Source organism: Lissotriton helveticus, chromosome 12, assembly GCF_964261635.1.
Source record: "Lissotriton helveticus chromosome 12, aLisHel1.1, whole genome shotgun sequence".
In the NCBI taxonomy this organism is placed as follows: Eukaryota; Metazoa; Chordata; class Amphibia; order Caudata; family Salamandridae; genus Lissotriton; species Lissotriton helveticus.
This window is the reverse complement of record NC_136073.1, coordinates 260,051,078-260,071,124: the sequence shown is the minus strand read 5'-3', so window position 1 is coordinate 260,071,124 and position 20,047 is coordinate 260,051,078. Positions and strand designations below refer to the sequence as shown.

At 44.5% G+C, this 20,047-nt stretch overlaps 1 pseudogene; it reads left to right on the top strand.

The window, feature by feature from the left end:
• Positions 1–11,768: 11,768 nt before the first annotated feature.
• LOC144798004 (guided entry of tail-anchored proteins factor CAMLG pseudogene) lies at positions 11,769–13,891 on the top strand (annotated as a pseudogene).
• The last annotated feature ends 6,156 nt before the right edge of the window (positions 13,892–20,047 follow it).

Here is a 20,047-nt window from a genome sequence, read left to right as displayed (position 1 = left end):
TCGTATCTCCCCCAAGAGGAGATATGTGGTCTATTTCTGAAATTGAAAAACTTAAATACGGTGATGCTCAATTAAAAGGAAAACGGAACCTGTGTAGGAGACACATAGCTCTAATCACCCAAGAAATATTGCATCTCGTGGTCAAAATTTAGTCCGTGGTCAACACTCCGAAGACGGAGAATCCACGTAGCTTCTAGGCGTCTAAGACTCAGTTCCCGGTTGCCACCCCTAACTCCTAGAGGCACTGTGTCTATCCCGTAAAAGGATACTGTTTTGTCAACATCCTGGTCTGGGCATGCAGCCGCATGTAAGGCCACAGGATATCTGGGGTCCTGTTTGTGAATAGCTCTAATATGTTCCGCTATTCTTTCTTTCAGCGGACGGATGGTACTGCCCACATACATTTTCTTGCAAGCACATTCAATAATGTAAACTACAAAACGTGTGGTACAGTTGATGTTCGTTTTGATGTTGAATCTAGTTCCTTTTGTGTCGAAAAATTCTTTAGTTTTGTGCTTGGCCCAACGGCACATGGAACAAAATCGGCATTTGAAGAAACCCGTGTTTTGTGCTGTAAGCCAAATGTCAGTGGTAGAATCTCTTGGGATTGTGGGGCTGAGTCTGTTACGTAACGTTCTTCCTCTTCTGTATGTGATCAGGGGGTATTCTCCTATGTACTTCTGAATACTTTTATCAGTTTTTAAAATACCCCAATGTTTAACTAAACTTCTGCCCCTCACGATGTGTTTTTGAGGACACACCCAGTAAAGAAACAAAAAACTGCAGCACACTTGTAGGAGAATTAAAGTTAAGAAGATGTCCCAATGGACATAAAGTTCAAAAGTTCAAGGGCGAAGAAGTTGTCCACAAAATAATCGTTTCTTCTTTTATTGTTCCAACAAAAGCCAGCCGACACGTGTTTCGTCGCAAGAAACCACACTGTCTCCGCGACTCATCAGGGCTGGGAAGGATACAAAATCAAGGATGGAGTGTACAGTAATACAAAATTGAGATATGATACATTGATGACTGCTTTTTAATCTGGTCAGGCACACACAAACTTTTGAGTGACTTTCATACATACTTGAATCACAACACGTGGGACATGAGCTTCACTATCGAATCCAGTCTGGACAGAGTAGAATTTCTGGACCTTGAAATTTACATAGCCAACATCAAACTGAATAGTAGACTTTTTAGAAAAAGCACGGCCTGTAACTCAACCCTACGTGCAGACAGCGCCCATCCACCACACCAAATCAACACCATTCCTTATGGCGAATTCCTAAGAGCTCGCAGAAATTGTAGTGATGATAAAGACTTCATTCTCAATTTGAGGGAAATGCATACCCGCTTCAGAAAAAGAGGATATACAGATGAGTTACTACACAAAGCAACCACTCGTGTCAAAAACATTAAAAGAGCTGATACACTCAAGACAAGACAGATTGACAAAGAATCCGATGCATCAAAAATCCGTTTGATCACGGATTACACCAGCCAACACAGAACACTACGCAGAAGTTTAGTTAAACATTGGGGTATTTTAAAAACTGATAAAAGTATTCAGAAGTACATAGGAGAATACCCCCTGATCACATACAGAAGAGGAAGAACGTTACGTAACAGACTCAGCCCCACAATCCCAAGAGATTCGACCACTGACATTTGGCTTACAGCACAAAACACGGGTTTCTTCAAATGCGGATTTTGTTCCATGTGCCGTTGGGCCAAGCACAAAACTAAAGAATTTTTCGACACAAAAGGAACTAGATTCAACATCAAAACGAACATCAACTGTACCACACGTTTTGTAGTTTACATTATTGAATGTGCTTTCAAGAAAATGTATGTGGGCAGTACCATCCGTCCGCTGAAAGAAAGAATAGCGGAACATATTAGAGCTATTCATAAACAGGACCCCAGATATCCTGTGGCCTTACATGCGGCTGCATGCCCAGACCAGGTTGTTGACAAAACAGTATCCTTTTACGGGATAGACACAGTGCCTCTAGGAGTTAGGGGTGGCAACCGGGAACTGAGTCTTAGATGCCTAGAAGCTACGTGGATTCTCCGTCTTCGGAGTGTTGACCACGGACTAAATTTTGACCACGAGATGCAATATTTCTTGGGTGATTAGAGCTATGTGTCTCCTACACAGGTTCCGTTTTCCTTTTAATTGAGCATCACCGTATTTAAGTTTTTCAATTTCAGAAATAGACCACATATCTCCTCTTGGGGGAGATACGATTACATGACTGAATTAATATCAATCCTAAGAGTCTTTTTAAGACCTACATGAGGGTACAATTAGGCATGGACATTACACTGAGGGGTTTCTCTCTCGACATTTTCTCCCATTATGCTCTCCAGATAATACTTTCCACAAATGAAGATTTATTGCGAACCAGTATAATATTAGAACTGTTCTTGATTGCATCATAAAGTGTTTTTTTCTTATGTCTTCATCACGTGTGCCTTTTGACACTATGCATGCGTTTGGTTTGCACACGTTAATGTTTCACTCATACTATTTTAGAAGCAACTCATACAAATAAGATTTCTATTCGTATTATTTCCAACGTTGTATTTTCGACCTTAGCGTCTTCGTTTTATTTTTATATTTTTCTTTTAGACATTTTTCGCATTGCATTACAGTTAACCGGTAAATAACCAGAGCCAGCGCTCTAGTTGGCATCATCCGGGGCCTGGCCGGACTAAGACTTTATTTCACTTCCGGGTACGGGGACACGTGACCGCACCCGGAACAGAAACGCCGACTCGAAAGAGTCACCGCCGTATCATCCCCGCACCACGGGTAAGTTACTCTTCACTACGGCGTCCCCAGTATACTATTCCTCTGGTTCATCCCGGCACAGGGTCCCAGATACTCCCGGTCAGTATTCACATTGCAGAGCATTTAATGTACATTGGGTTTTAACCATTTTATGAATGAAACCCATGCGCCTCCCTCTTTGCAAACCAATCTTGAGACGGTGAGCCTTCGAGGCTCTTTCTAGTATTTAGATTATTCTTGAAGTCCCATTTAAACAAATATCGTAGTAGTAAACAAATCCGGTAATTATTTCTCATAGGTTTTAGTACACTACGGAGGTCGAACCTATGACCATCGATCTAATGGCTTTCTTTTTCTTCTTTTGTCCCCCCTCCCCTCTATGTGGATTGTCCTTCCTACTAACTATGGATCACTACAGGGTCCTACTGACCTTTAAGGCTATACTTGCCTTGACCTTATAAGGCACGGAATAAGAGACCTTTACCTACATTCTTACCTCACGAAGCAGTGTTATTATCCAGTTCTTCAGCCAAGGTGAGCCATACACTTAGCTCCTTTTAACACTGGGAGACCGTTTAAACAAAGGTGCCCTTTCTGATGCAGTACTCACTTCTACCACTCATGAGAGTTTTCCACTGTCCCCAGGTTCGTCATATCAACTCTGGATACACATCGCTACATTTGTGGATTCCGTGTCTGATCTTCGTTAATACCCGGTCCTGAGCGGAGCCGGGTCGGAATTATCACCGGCACCGCGTGAGCATTCGCCCTTCTTTTTTCTTCTCCCTGTCTTGCTCCTTTGTCCACGTGCCCTTAGCCGGGTTCTTGTTCTTACGTAATGGATCATAATTTCTGATCCACGTTGGAGCACCCGATCACATTATAAAACATTTTTTTTCCCTTCCCCCCCCCCTTGGACTTTACAGACCTTTGGTTGAATACCCTCGCTCCTACAGGTAGGATGCACACCCCCTTACATCATTTTCCTTACCTGGGATCCCTTTTACGTCCTTGTTGTATTTTCATTTAAAAAAATATTTAAAAAATATTTTTTTCCATTCTCCCCTGGAATTCCCCTGCATACTCACTTTTCACTTTTCACTCTTTTTTGCGTCACAGATAGAAATGTTCTAATGCTATTCAGTACTGTGTGATAGACATCACATTGGAAGACACTGTTGAATCACCCTTTGTTCTTCACACTGTATGTGTAGTTCTTTACATGGTATCAGGTTGGTGTTGTGTGCATCCACAGAATGTAATGACTTTTTTTTAAATTTCCCACCCCTTTTTACTCACTCTCCACCTCCACACCTTAGACAGTCACTTTTTGCAACATATCTCAAATTTGTATTACTGTACACTCCATCCTTGATTTTGTATCCTTCCCAGCCCTGATGAGTCGCGGAGACAGTGTGGTTTCTTGCGACGAAACACGTGTCGGCTGGCTTTTGTTGGAACAATAAAAGAAGAAACGATTATTTTGTGGACAACTTCTTCGCCCTTGAACTTTTGAACTTTATGTCCATTGGGATATCTTCTTAACTTTAATTCTCCTACAAGTGTGCTGCAGTTTTTTGTTTCTTTACTGGGTGTGTCCTCAAAAACACATCGTGAGGGGTTACAGGGCTTAGCCTCTCTTCTGCATGCACCTTTTGCATTACAGCTTCCATGTGTGCGTCAACTCAGTAGTGCGCCCAGAATTTCCCTCACATCTAAAATCCTGTTTTTGATAAGTTTTCCTTAAAACTAATTAGGCCTTCCAAATCTGCCTTTCAATTATATTTAACTAATACAAATAGGTTACACTCTATCAGACACAATACTGAAAGGATGTTTGTTTATTACAAAGATCTTAGGGGCTGAATCAGGCACTTTCCACTACCCTAACAGAATGCAACCTGCACTTCTGATACAAGGAATGCTCCCATGAACTGACCGTGACCCGCTGGACTGCAAATGTGGACCTGAACATTTATAATAGTTTACTGCCACCAATAGTTTCTGGAAAAATGTGAAAGCGAAACTATTGATGCAAAAGGGCCCTTCGAATTTCCATGATTTTAATGTCATCACTACTTACGATAATTCAGATTTTTTTTTGTATGGAATCTTAAAAATCAACTAGTTTCTGTCTAAAGGTGTCAAGTCCAAAATGACCATGCCATTCACATATATTAAGACACATTCCTCATACTTTTTAATGCTATGTAAGGAAAAACAGAAGTTGGGGAGGAGGGCCTGTCCTGCTTTAAAACAGTGAGTGAAGGGGTGCGACTATAGCTCTAGAAAATGGCCGCTGGATAGCACAGCTTTGCAACACAGCTGCTCTGTCTGTTTAGGAGTTTCTATCCAAAATGATGCTTTTCAAGCCCAGGATCACGTGGGCGCCTTGCTGTGTGACAACTTCAGGTGGACCTGCTTGACAGGCTGTTTAAACAGCAGCAACAGTGGAATTTTTCAGCTCAGCACAAGTACTAGCTAATATACATGGTGAGGACAGAGCCCACACTCTCAAATCCTGACATTCAAAGCCTCGTGTTAGACCCGTCTGCTTCTGAGAGTCCCCTCACCACTATGATTTCTTTTGTTCCCCTGTACCTCCCAAAATTTGTCGCTTTTTATTTGTCTACCAGGACTTTTTATGTGTTGTCTCATGGGGTTAGATGTTCCTTGATGCCCAGTTGCTCACAAGGTTTGTGGCACCTATTTACAAGGCGCCTGGCCAAACCTGTGGCATTACAAACTGGGGTTGTCAACCTGTATAAATGAACCTAAAATGGTGGACACCCTTTTTCCTCATGTGAAGTGACTCCCATTGGAGCCTTCATGAACCCTGGCCTTTTGAGGTTTTGGCGCCCTTTGTTTGGCGCGCATTTCTGACAGGAATTCCTTTATTTTCCTCAGGTACACAAAATGGCTGCTCTAGAACCCCAGTACGGTGGCTGTGAGTGTCCTAAATACCCCTCAAGGGTGCCTTGTCATTGTCACAGCCAGAGAAGGTTCTAGAACCTTCTGGCTCGTGCCAGTACCCCAGGGCACTGGCTATATAAGGCCCAGTCCCTGGCGGCCATTTTAGTTCAGACTAGAGAAGAGGAGATTAAGAGATTCCAGACTTGACACCAGATTGACACCTGCCCTGTTGACCCCTGAGGTGGCTGGTAGCGCAGGCAGTAGAGCAGCAAAGGGTTGCTGGCGTTGTGTCTGACTGGCGTTCCAGTCAGCTACGTGAGAAGTGATCTAGCGCCTACAGCGCCTGCCCAGCGAGTACCTCATTGCCCCCAAAGACTGTGGCCAGATTCGTGTGCCTCCCCGCCCCCCCCGGTGGTGAACTGTGATCGATTTATCGAGTCGCTAGGCGAGAGCAAGTTCGCCGCGACCGCGATCGTCAGCTGTGCCCCCTTCGCGACAGGTGCCTCTAGAGGGGAGCTCGGACGTCTCCGAGCCCCACCAGCGTAGAGCGCTTCCTGCACAGATTGAAGGTGAGGTGGTGCGCTGGGGCGGGGAAAGGCCGGCCTTCGTTGGGCGGGACTAGCGTCTCTGCCACTCCCCAGTGACCCGGGAGCTATAGCTGTGGGCGGGAACCACCCTGTATGCGGAAGTCGGAGGGAGGTCTGTGGAGCCCCTGAGAGCCCTGTCGCTAACGAGAGAAGTGCTGTGCCCGACTGAATCGTATTTTGATTGCAGCCGATGTGAGGTGGGCCCGTTTCTTCATAGTGAATGCAGCGTTGTGAAGGAACTGTGGACCGGCATTCATTTGACTGTGCAAGAAGGTTGTGTGACCTCTCCGGCAGCCCGTTCGTCAGTCTAAAGACTTTGAACTGGTGCCGCCTGTGCTCAAGTGGTGCTAAAGCCCGTAGGCGCGCATAGACTTCACCGGCAAAGCAGAGATCCTATCCCGGTGACCGCCGAGTGCAAATGATGTATTTACTGTGTTTCCTTGCCTTTTAGATATACGCGCATACGTCCTGAGTGATTATTAAAGAGTCCCAAACCTTATTTTGTGCTCAGAAAAGCCGTATACCCGGTCATTGAAAACAGCATAAACTGTAAGAGTTATCTTTCCCATTTGAAGCGTATTGCACATGTAATGATTCTAAAGTATTTAATTGGTGGCAGCGATACCAGAAGAAACATGTGGTTGTTTATTTAAATGAACCAATATTTATTCTGATATTTATTCTGATATTTATTGTGATACTCATCCCTGAAGTTATTCTATTTATTAATACTATTTATTACCAGAACTGTATGACCAAAAGAAATGTATATGTGCTTTCCCAGTCAACCCTATTTACAACAAAAAACTTTTATATAAAGGAATCGTATTTTTCTACAGCAGTGGTGTGGTGTCCTTCTTTTTGGTGTGGATGTACAAGGAGTTATTAATGGGTCAGAGCCGGCTTAACACTACAGCCTTCACTTGCCTTGTCACTTGAGCCAAGCTACCCCCTTTGTGCTGGGCTTGCCCATCGCAGGTCCAACACCTCGTAAATACTGGAAACTGCCTTGCCTCCATACAGGAATCTTCAGTCGTGAGAGAGAGCCTTGACTTCTAGCATACATGTGGTGAAAACAACTCTGATCGATTGTGAATTACGCCATTAGCAGTACTTTATCATGGTCGAAGCAGCATGTTGCTATCAGTCAACCGGCTTCAACCAGAATCAACCTATGATATTTCATGTAGAAGCATCCACCTGCTATTGGACACGTCTCCTGCAAAGCACTATTGATATAGCAGTTGTCGCGTCTGCAGACTCAAAGCACGACAGGCGTCATCAACTTTGATAAGGCATGTTTATTCTGATACGGTACAGGGTGTTTGCCAACGTCCTGTCCCGTCCCCAGTTCCTGTCGGTCTGCCCTTTGTCATCCCTTGACCGGAACTGGTGTCCGGTTCCGTGTCCCCTCCCACCAGTCGTGTTCCAGGGTCCTAGTGCCCTGTGTCCATGTCACGACCCTCTTTGCTACAAACAGAACAGAGACATTATTGATGCCAAACCGTTGCCAAAAGAGAGAGAGAGAGAGAGAGAGAGAGAGAATCACATCTCTTCAATCAGTCTCTTTGGTCTTTTGCACTCTCTTCTCTGCTGTGTTTCTCTTTTGTCCATCTGCGCGCTGTCATCCTGCCTCATGCCTCCTATTGCGATTGCTCCTCCGTCCTCCTCCATGATCTTCAGTTCCTTGAAGTGTGAGCTGTTTCGTGTGACGTGGTAGCGTCCTGATGATGATGTTATCATGGGCCCTTTCACCTCAGTCACGGTCGACGGCTCCTTTGAGAATGGGCTGCCCGATTTCCTCAGCTGCCGCACCACCACTGTATCTCCTTGCTTTAGTTGCGCCAGAGTGGCGTGTCTCCTTGCATCTGCACATATCTTCATTTTTGCTTTTGCTTCTTGACCTTTGATGGCAATGCTGCCTTGCTCTTGCTTTGGTGCTGCTTCCAGCTGCGGTAGCCTCGTCCTGCTTGATCGCCCCAGCACTAGCTCCGCAGGACACCGTCCTGTGGAGCTGTGAGGAGTGTTTCTATAGTCTCTTAGTCCTTGGCACAGAGCCTGCCCTATTGATATCTGCGCCTGTTTTGCTCTTTGTGTTCCCCATAAATCTATCTACCAAGCCATTTGCTCGTGGCCACAGGGGAGTTACTTTCCGGTGATGGTTTCCTAAATAGTCCATGAACTTTCTAAACTCCGCCCCTGAGAGTGGTGGACCATTGTCTGTCTTTAGAGTTTGCGGGGAGCCCCACGCCGTGAAGACGTCATCCATAGTTGGCAGCGTTGCGCTTGCTGATGTTGACGATACTTGTCGCACAATGGGAAATCTGGAGAACTGATCAATTATTACAAGCAGGTAGTTTCCCGTTTCCATGGGCCCGTAAAAGTCTGCTGCTAGCTCGGTCCACACTGCCTTCGGGAGCTCTGACATTTGTAATGGTTCGGGTTTTGCCGGCTGCCCCGTCCCTTGGCATATATGGCAGTGTGCGACTGTGGCTTCCACCATGTTATCTAAACCCGGGAACCATACTTTCTCCCATAGCAGTTTCTATGTTGCTACCATGCCTCTGTGTGATTTGTGCGCTAAATTCACCGTCTGTCTTCGCAGAGCTCTTGGCATCACTATTCTTGTTTCTCTCATTATTATTCCGTTTTTGGTCTCCGAGAGCTCTTCATGAACCTTTTTGAATGCCAGAATTTCTTCTTTGATCACCCCGTTTTCCATGATGCTGTTACTGTTGACATGCCTCCACCTCTGTTGTCTTGTTACCGTTTTGACCGCTTGCATTGTGGCATCCCTTTCTGTTTCTAGTTCCAACTCCTCCATCGTTATCGATGCTGTCGTATTGTGTTTTAGAACAAAGTTCAGGTACTCCTCCGCTATAGAAGATGCCTCGGGTGCCTGCGGTAGAGGGTGCCGCAACATATAGTCTGCTGGGTTGTGCTCTTTCCCTGGTTTGTGTACGATCTTGAAATTGTAATCCATCAGTCATATGCCCCATCTCTCTATTCTGAGTGGTATTTTTGCGTTAGGATTTCCATAGATCGTTACCAGGGCTTGATGATCTGTTATGATGGTGAATGGTTTCCCATATATGAACATGTGATAGTGCTCACATGCCCACACTACTGCGAGGCTTTCTTTCTCCGGTTGTGAGTACGCCTTTTCAACATCGGACAGGCTTTTGCTTCCGTAGGCCACTATGCTTCTTGGTGATTCTTTGCCTGGCCTATATTGTGCCAGGATTTCTCCCAGCCCTACCGGGCTGGCATCCACCGTCAGTTCTGTGTATAACAGAGGATCCAAGTACACAAGATGGTCCACCACTATCACTGCCTGTCTGATGGCCTCAAATGCTTTGTTACAGTCTTATGTCCACGTAAATGGCTGGCCTTGTTTCGCCAGTTCTCTCAGTGGTGTGCTTACAATGGCAAAGTCTTTTATGTATCTCGCGCAGTAGCTGGCAAGCCTAAGGAACGACCTCACTTCTGCAATGTCGCTCAGATGTTTAGCTTTGTCTAGCGTGACCACTTTGCTGCGATCTGGTCGCATTCCTTTTTTGGAGAAGATGTGTCCAAAGAACACCAGTTCGTCTCGCCCAATTTCGCACTTGTCTTCATTCATCGTTAGCCCTGCTTGTTCCAACTGGGAGCATACGTCTCGCAGTGCTTTGTCATGCTCATCATCCGATTTACCGAACACCAGAATGTCGTCACTGTAGTTCAGGCTGTTTTCCACCGGCCTTATTACTTGCCTTATTGTCTCTTGGAATATTTCAGCCGCCGATGAGATTCCAAAACGTAGTAGTTTGTATCGAAATAAACCCATGTGCATGGAGAATGTTGTAATGTATCTGGACTGAGGGTCAAGCTCTAGCTGACGATAGCCTTTACACAGGTCCAGCTTTGAGAAACGGCATGTTCCTGTCAGGCAGCTGATCATGTCGTCGAGGTGTGGGCCAGGGTGTCTTTCACATTAAATTGCTGTGTTTGGTATTCTCATGTCAACACAGATGCGAATCTTAGATGAGTTCTTCTTTGGCATTGCCACTATTGGCGACACCCATGGTGTCAGTCCCTCTGCCGGCTCTATGATGTCCTGACTTACGAATGCTTGTATTTCTTCTTCTACTTGCGGTTGCAAATGTATCGGCACCCGCCTGTGGTGTTGAGCCACTGGTCTTACTGCTTCAATGATGTGCAGTGTTATTTGTCGTCCTTTTAGCTTCCCTAATCCATGTAGGATTCCGGGATAATCTCGCAGGATGTTTTTCTTCTCTGACATGTGGTACGTCATTGCGAGGAGGCCCATTACTTGCGCTGTGACATTACTCAGTAAGCATGGTGCTGAAATGTCACCCTTTAGTACATGTATGTCTTCCTTGCTTGTATAGCCTTTGTATATCAGTGTCACTGTAAATTTTCCCATGTTCATCACTGGTTTTTTTGATCCCCATGTAAATACGTCAACTCTGGTTGGCACCAGCGCAGCTTTACTTCCATTTTTTCATATTCGGATACACACATGAAGTTGCGCGTTGCTCCGCTGTCTAGCACGAAACGCGTTTTGTGTTGCCCACATCGATGGTCACGGTTTTCTTTATTTGATTCTTCTCCATCAAGTGGATGCTTTCTCGCCTGTGTCTTCTTCTTCAGACACAGCAACTGCGTCGGACATTAAGTAAAGCTGTTCTATATTCTCTTCCATCGCTTCTCCTTTAGATTCAGCTGATGAGCTGCGGTTTGCCGTTTCCATGTGTTTGGCATACCTGCTCGTCGTCGTCCGCGGTCTTCCTGGTCTTCCTCTTTCACTTCTGAATTGCACTCCCAAGCACGCACTTGCGAAGTGATTGCTCCTGTTGCATTTCCTGCATGTCTGACCCATTGCCGGGCACGCGCCTTTGAGTGGGAATTCAAGTCTGCATCTGTAGCAAGTCTTTTCCTGTTGTTTCCTTGCCGGCTGCTCGTTATTCCCTTTCTTCCAGGTGTTTGTGTGGCTGCTTCCTACCATGTGGTTTGCTTGTTCTATTCGCCGTGCCTTACCCAACTCCATCTGCTTTGCTTGCTCCGACGCCCTCGCTTCGGCCCTTGCCAACGATTGAATGTTCTCCAGCGAGGTTGGTTCTTTCAGAATTTGTGCGCGGAATTCCGTGTCACAACATCCCTCGATGATGCGCAGGCGAATCGCTTGTTCGTTGTCAAATTTGTCAAACTCACAGTGCGTTACCAGCTTGCGTAGTCGTGTCGCAAAGTCATCAAGGAATTCATCTGTGTGTTGAAATGCGATTGTGAAGGTGTATCTCTCAAAATCAATGTTTCTTTGTGGATCAAATTTGTCTGAGAGACACTTTATTAGTCCTTTATATGTTGTTGTTTCTTCATCCGGGAGTGTCACTAGTAGTTCGTCTACTTCATCGCCTACAAGGTTTAGAAACAGATCCATCTGCTTGGCGTCTGTTACACCCATGGCACGCATGTTACGTTCAAACTTGCAAATCCATCGCTCCCATCTGATCCCTACTTGTGGCTCAGATAAGTTGAACGGGAGGGGTCTGCGGTATTGAGCGCTCTGCTTTTCACTCCTTTGTTCAGTCATTTTTGGGGCATGTGGCACTTCTTCCACTCTTTTGTTCTCTTTGCTTTATTCTTCTCTTTCGTCTTCGTTTGCTTTAATTCCACTCTTTCTTCTGGTTTCGCTGGCTTCTTTTGAGCTCTTTTCTCTTGTTCTGTGCTCTATCTCTTTATATTTCTGTTTTTTGGGCTTTATGCTACTCATGCCCTTGCTCCTTTTGCATCATTTTCTGTCTTTGTATTTCTTTTACTTTGCTTTATTTCATGTATTCGTCCTTCTTGACCTTTTTTCCCTTCTTTTTCTCTGTATTCGTCTGTTTCCTGACTTCAAAATGGCCGCTGGGGATTTTCTTGCTTCCTATTGGCCGTGCCACCTGATTCTTAGATGGCCGCCCAATTCTCACAAGATCGCAGGGCTCTTCCAGCTCCCGCCTGACTTTACAATGGCCACCGGATCTTCCGCGATTTCTATTGCCCGCTTTGCCTGGCTTTAAGATGGCCGCCACTGCTCTCGCGAGATCTCGTGTGTGACTTCTAGCGTCACTCGCGCTTCTTTTCAAGATATAGGGGAAAAGCCTCTTACCGGCCAGATGATTTTTCCCCGTCTTTCTTCGCTGGGCCTGTTGCGGACGGGTTGGGCTCCCGAGCCGCCGTTCTGCTTGGCCACACGGACCAGGGTGGGCTCCTGGCTCCGTATTCTATTACCTCTGGGCACCAGACACACGCATAGTCAGACCCTCTAGGATATCGCGATTTCGCGGTTTGCCGCGAAATCGGCACTTTTGTAAAAATGCCGAGATTTTTACAAAAGTGCCTGCGAAATCGATATCCTGGGGGGTCTGCACAGCCTCAAACTACTTTGGAAGGGTGGGTGTGAGGCATCCTCCCGAGTTATTGTCGGCCAGTATCAAGTACCCATCACCTTTTTTTTTAAATTAAGAACTGTCCACAGACGGGCACGCTGCACAAACCTGCCGCAGCCCGGCTCTCCAGCAGCATCAGCAGCCTCGAGCAGCACACCCAGCATTGCCAACAACGAGGCTTCCTGCTCTCCTGTTCCTGCGAGCACCATGTCTGCCTCCCAGAAAAGAGCTGAGGTACGCCGACGGAAGCTGCTGCTAAACTCCGAGGAGTGCAGGAATAGGATCATGGGCTACAAGACTACGGCAGCCATGGAGAATGAACATATCTTCGAAGCTTAAGCTTGAGCACGACAAGCCAGATTCATAAAAACCTCAGAACTCAATAATGATAACAACAGTGCTGTTCGCCTTCGCAGCCGCAGTGATGTGGCATCTACGGATTCTGCGCAGCAAGTACCGCGGCCTGGCCTAAACCAATACTTCTCTAGGTTTGATGAGGCCATGAAGTTGAGAAACCAGTTGATAAGTGAAAAACCAAATCCAGAAAATGGCAATGCAGTGGAAGAGTTTGATTCATTTAGAATTTTCAGACTGATTGGAAGTGTTCTTCTTGCCATTGGAGTCAGGGGTTTTGTATGCAAGTACTTGTCTATTTTTGCTTCATTTTTAACTCTACAACTGGCATTCATGGGATTGTCGAAGTATTTTCCGAAGGGGGGAAAGAAGATGAAAACGACCGTGCTAACTGCGGCTCTCCTTTTATCTGGAATCCCTTCAGAATTGATCAACCACTCTATGGACACTTACAGCAAAATGGGAGACGTTTTCACAGATCTTTGTGTTTACTTTTTCACCTTCATCTTCTGCCATGAACTGCTGTTTTTGCTTGGCTCCGAAGTTCCCCGATATTTGATAATACAGAGGACTTTGTCTTTTCTTCTGCGCAGAATCATCTGATTGTTTGAAAAGCAGCTATGATGCAATGCAACATGCTTAAAATAGAATTGCATTTATAAATGGGGAAATTGAGTCTCTGGCTTTAGGCTCTGGGGTAGTATTTATTATACTCACTTATCAACTACTGTAAATATAATGTTCCATGTCTCAGCTTTTACACTTGTTAACAGGAATAACATTGTTTCTGCACAAAAACAAGTGTTATTTGTTTCATGCCCATTATAAAGGGTTGGTACTGTGAAGTCAAGTTTTTTGTGAACAAATGGCATATTGAGGTAATTTCAGGAAGATTACATGTTTGTTGTCATAGATACTGGTGTTCTCCAAGACCATTAACTGTTTTCTGGAAAATTGTGGGTTTGATTAAAACATTTATATTTGTAATGTATTTGTGAAGATCGCTGAAATGCTGATACAGTCTGGCAAATAAAGAAAATGTGATTGCATCTCTGAATTACCGCCACTCACATACAGAAGAGGACCATTCTTGCCTGGTTTTAAGCCTTTAGGGGGTCACTGCAGAGATTAAGGGCTCACCAGACACAGCCCCACAGTCCCTTTTGTTGGGGGCTCTTCTTCACAGTTACAGCGTCTTTTAGCACCTTCAATGTTCTGCATCTACAGGTGAATAGAGCATTTAATCTCTATACAGAACACCTAAATAAACAGAAACACCTTCAGTCTCAACAGGAGAGGGTGTGATGCAAATCAATCAATTTCACCTATCAGCGAAGGTTTTCCTCCTGGAGCTTTGACCATAGGGAAGACAGATTTTCTTTCAGGGTACTTCTAATTTCGTAGTAGTAGTAGTTCCAAGACCTCGCAGCAAGGTTGCCGAAGGATCTTCCTCCAGCTGTGGTCTTGTGGACCCGTGGAATGGGGGCCAGGGCCAGTTGGGTGGAGCAGACATGCCTGGTGGGTGTGTGGAGGGGGAGGCGATGGTTAAGGAGCCTTCACCTGTGGACTGCTTCCTCTGTTCCTTATCCCAGGTTGCCTATTCAAAGTGGAATACTCTGCTAAAACAGTTTCCATTGATTTAAGGCTGAAAATAAATGAGTATGAGTAAAATAAAGGGCCGCAAAAAAGCCGCTAAATGTCCATATTTGTGCCGCTAAATTTCCATATTTGTGCCGCTAAATTTGCTAATCCATACCGCTATATCCTGGGGGGTCTGCATAGTTCTGCTCCCCCACTCTCGTCACCAGTTGTCGTGTCTGCGGACTCGAAGCACGACAGGAGTCATTAACTTTGATAAGGTATGTTTATTCTGATAATGTACAGGGTGTTTGCCCACGTCCTGTCCCATTCCCAGTTCCTGTTGGTCTGCCCCTTTTCATCTCTTGATCAGAACAGGTGTCCAGTTCCGTGTCCCCTCCCACCAGTCGTGTTCCAGGGTCCTAGTGCCCTGTGTTCAGGTCACGACAGCAGTCTCAGCAGTATTCAACATATCGCTCGGTACAAAGATGGCAGAATCCAAAAAGAAAGAAACAAAGAATACAAAATCGTTAAGATCTAACAGACTTTTTCCAAACAGGAGCCTCCAGTTACAGATTCACCCACTAAAGGCAAAGGTGGCACTAGTGCTTTAATGGACCTGATTCTAGACAAAGGCAGACAACTCTACAGGATCTTGCACAATCCACCAAAGCGAACATGGAAATGATGCAAAATGAAATCATAACTTTAAGGATGGATCTAGGGGGCAGAATAGCTGAGACTGAGATGAGAATTGTTCACTTAGAGGTTTGCAAGTTTAAAAATAAAAGAAATGGACAAATATGTCAAAAGAAAAAAGAACAATTGATGGACAGAATGCAGAACGATGTCATACATTCACCCCAGTACAGAGATCTGGGCCTAAATCCATTTTTTTTTGCTCACCCTGCCATTCCAGTTTGGATCCAGCCATACGCAAATCAGTCTTGACCCTGCGCCCAATGGTAACAGTCCAGCCTGAACTGCCCTAAGTTGGCAGGGTATGCCCAGACGTGGGTCTCTTGCTCACTTTGCCACTGGATTCAAGCTAGCCTGGCTGAAGAGGGCAGTTAGCACAAAACCGGTCCCAGGATGCTTGTTTCAGGTCCGGGGAAGACATGACTTGGCAGTTAGGGCTGGACAGTTCCCATGAGGTGCAGGGTCGAGACTGATTTGTATATAGCTGTGTCTGAACTGGGGTGGAAAAGTGAGCTAAAGAATGGTGATGGATTCAACCCAGATCTGTGACTGGGGGTGAGTGTTTGCAATGTTCAACACTCCGTCCATCATTCCCTTTGGGTTTGCTTTGTTACCCCTAATTTGGCAGGGTATGCCCAGATGTGGGTCCCTTGCTCACTTTGCCACTGGATTCAAGCTAGCCTGGCTGAAGAGGGCTGTTAGCCCGAAACCAGTCCCCGTATGCTTGTTTCCAGTCCAGGGAATGGCTTGGCAGTTCGGGTTGGACTGTTCCCATGAGGCACAGGGTCAAGACTGATTTGCATATAGCTGTGTCTGAACCGGGGTGGCAAAGGGAGCTAAAGAACGGTGATGGATTCAACCCAGATCTGTGACTGGGGGTGAGTGTTTTAAAAGTTTCCGCACTCCGTCCATCATCTCCTTGTGTCAAATATGTCAAACTACATTGATATGCTTGAGAGAAAGATAGATCACAGTATTGGAGAACTACAGTAGAAAAGGGATTGTAAGACATTTTGGTCTACCTGAGGACTACAAGGATACCGAAAACTCCTGCGTGGCCTTTCTTAAAACCTGGATCACACTAACTCTAGGCATAAAATATGACATAGAATTAGAAATTAGGAGAGTCCACATTGACAAAATCAAAACATTACCCAACATCAAGAGCTTTAAAATGCAAGCATGTTGAGAGGCTAATCAAACACATGAGGAGAAACCAACATTTTATTTGGAATGGATTTAAAATTGGTATTACCACAGATTACCCCCTCCTGTGCTCATGATGAGGTCAGCTCATCATGAGCCATGGAGCTCTGGTGCTCATGACGAACTGAGCTCATCATGACCGCGCCCGTTAAATGGAACGCTCGCATGCTGGGCTGATTCCCCTGCTGTGCTGAGTGTTCCATTGGACCGGGCGTGGTCATCATGAGCACTGGAGCGCCGTGGCTCATGACGAGCTGACCTCGTCATGAGCACCGGGGCGCTGTGTGCGCCCCCCCTTCCACCCCCCAACACAGCAGGGGGGAAACAGCCCAGCAGTGAAGGGGTTACTCCAAAGACACTACCAAAGAACGAATGGCTTTTTATCAAATAGGAAAACCCTTAGTTGCCTTTCAATACAATTATCCTTTGCTGATCCTGCACATTTCAAGATATTACATAAAGTTAAAAAAAATGATTTGATGATCGAGAGACCTTAGGCTCCTACATCTTGAACCTTATTGAATCCGATACGATCACCTAATTTTGTTCCTTGGTCACTAAATTCTTCAATCACTCCATCATCAACTCCTTCATCTAAGGGGTATTCATTTGCATGGGGGCCTCCTTATGTTTGTTATGTCAACATCCTTTTGTGAGTTCTATTTACCTGTTATATACAATGTTCAATCTAATGAGGCCCCTTTGAGCTAATGCTCACTCGATCTAGTTTCGTGCTAATGAGTCTTTTGTAATGCATAATGTTTATTGCTATATAGTGTTGAAGACAAAATCATGTTACATATGGCCAAAGAGAGTCAACAGAGCTAAAGCTCATTTTATTGAGCCCTACATTGTGCTAACAAGTCCTTCAAAGGCACAACATTTATTGCTAGTTAGATGTGACTAATTTTGTGATATATGAAATATATGGAACTAAGCTGGGCTTATGTTATCAGCAAAGTTCTATTAAAGATAAAATAATCATCATTGGCTATACTTAGGCTCATTATTACAAATATTAGTGAGAATGAACGTTGCGCACTTGGATATTAGTTAAGGGGGCTGTGATCAATCAATCAATCAATCAGGATTTATAAAGCCTGCTAATCACCCGATAGGGTGTCCGGGTGCTTGCCGGTCCCGGCGATGTACTCTGCTTGTTGGCTACTCACGGCCTCCACTGTCCCGATTTAGGCCGCATAGGATTTTAGGGTTGTTCTTGGGTGGATTGGGTTTAAGGAGATGGTTTCTGTTCTTGGGATTTATGGTTGTTTGTATATTCTAGCAAATCCCTGTATTATTTCTTCAGTGCTTAATTTTAACCAGTGGTTTCCAGTGCTTGGTACTGGCACTTAATTGGTTTCCAGTACTCGGTACCAGCACTTAATTGTCAACACCACACTTATGACAGCCTACCACATGGTGGCGCTGCTTATCTAATTCGGAGATGAGCAGAGCAACAGTTGTTTGTGACTACAATATACATTAAAAATGACCAATACCTGCTTCCCCTGCCATTCCTTTGGGGACCTGAAATAATTTGGACTTTTGCACTTGCAGGTGAGAGAGATGGTCAGTAGTTGTTTTGGCAGTGATGAAAGGGGCACAGGGTGGTGCAAGCTGCAGTGGCCCTTGGTCAGGGCCTTGGCACTTATTATTTTACAAATTGAGCACTGTCTTTCTTGCTACAATTCTCTATCTCTTTCTCAGTGCTGGTCAGCCGCGACCTTTGATAGCTATACCCACCTGGGTCGGATGGACCATGCTTCTAACCTGTCACTTTCACGTCAAGAGGCTATCATGGAAAAGGAAAATACTCTTCAAAACCCCACCTCATACTCACTACGACCATGATAGGTGTCATTCATTTGTAACGCACTAGTTACCCACTGAAACGGTTTATTATGTGCTATTTCAATCACACATGGCCAATATTAAAGTTCCTTCCCTAATTACCAAAAAATAAAATCACCCCCTGGAACATCAAAATATCCTAGACTATTGTCATAAACTAACGTGGGCCTGATTTTTTACCAGAAACAAGAATTGAAGATATGTAAGCAAATCAGAGAAATAGGTGGGTGGATAATTTTGCTTGCTCGCCTGTCCTCTCTAAGAGCCCAGGAATAAAGATCCTGAAGTCAGAAAACAACACTAGAGTAAAGTGGCCCCTTGTGAGGCTCCAGAAAGATGCCTCTGAGCTTTATTCCATACACATTTATGAACCAAGAACAGATAAGCTAGATTTGTGGGTACAACTAAATAACAAACGTTCACAACTCCCACAAGGAATAGGAATCAATACTTTAAGTTATCAGGGGATAGTACTATACATAGATGCATAGAATGTCAGTCTGTAAATTTAGGCCAACTACATACCATAAACAAATAACTAACCTTTGCAGGGAACAGGGTCTTAAAGATGTATGAAGACTTCACAATTCAACAGGATTCTAACCTGCATTATTCATTCTCCATGATAAATAACATCCTGGTTTATGAAGCCCATACTGAAAACACATTGGATCCCACAATTGAAACTACCCTAATCTAAGATCAAGTATGCATCTTAGTAATATACCGCTTTAAAGAGACAGACAAACAACATAAATCACAGAGAATGGATGATCTTCTTACACAAACTCATCCATATATTCAAAACATTCAAAAAGCAATCTCAAACTTTTTGGAGTAGAAATCAAACAAATGTTCTTCTGCATAGACTCTCTTGGAGCCTAAAAGCCACAATTAGGGGTGTGATCAGCCATTTGATTAAAACAGGCATGACAAAGCCAGACTTTATGAAACTAAGAAAAAAAAGTGCTAAACTGGAACTACGTTTATACAAGAGAAAGGGAAGGAGGTTCTTCACAAACAACACCTTAAATTATAAGTACAATAACAAGGCTGATCAGATTGTCACTAATAATAACGTACTCATAGTCTGAGACATAAAGCAGGTAAGCTGTTTGCTTTCTAATTGAAATATCACAGAACCAAAGTCAAATCCCAGCAATTAAACATGACCTCTGAAAAAGAAAACCAAACTGTATTTGCAAAATTCTAACAGTCTTTGCTTTAGTATTAACCCGATAGTTAATGAGCCATTTTGGAAATCTCTTAAAGAATGAACAATTCCTACCATAGTACCATCCGACAAAAGAGAGATCCTTAATAAATCATTAGAACACTCAAAAATACTCAAAGCCATCCACTTCTGGATAATAGGGAAAGCTGCAGGTCCTGATGGCCTGCCGGCCTCCTTTTATCATACCTGGAGAGATGTAATTCTTTCCTTTAAACAAACTTTACTTAATGTTTTACAATATAACCAGTGTGCATTCCGAAGTCTAAAGCTAGAGTTAGACAGACATATGTTATAGTGATGACAATTCCCTGCACAGGTTCATCCACAATACCGCTAATCACTCTACCAGCTGTAAACTCAATTAGTCCCCATCCTCTTCAGAACTGGCATGGTT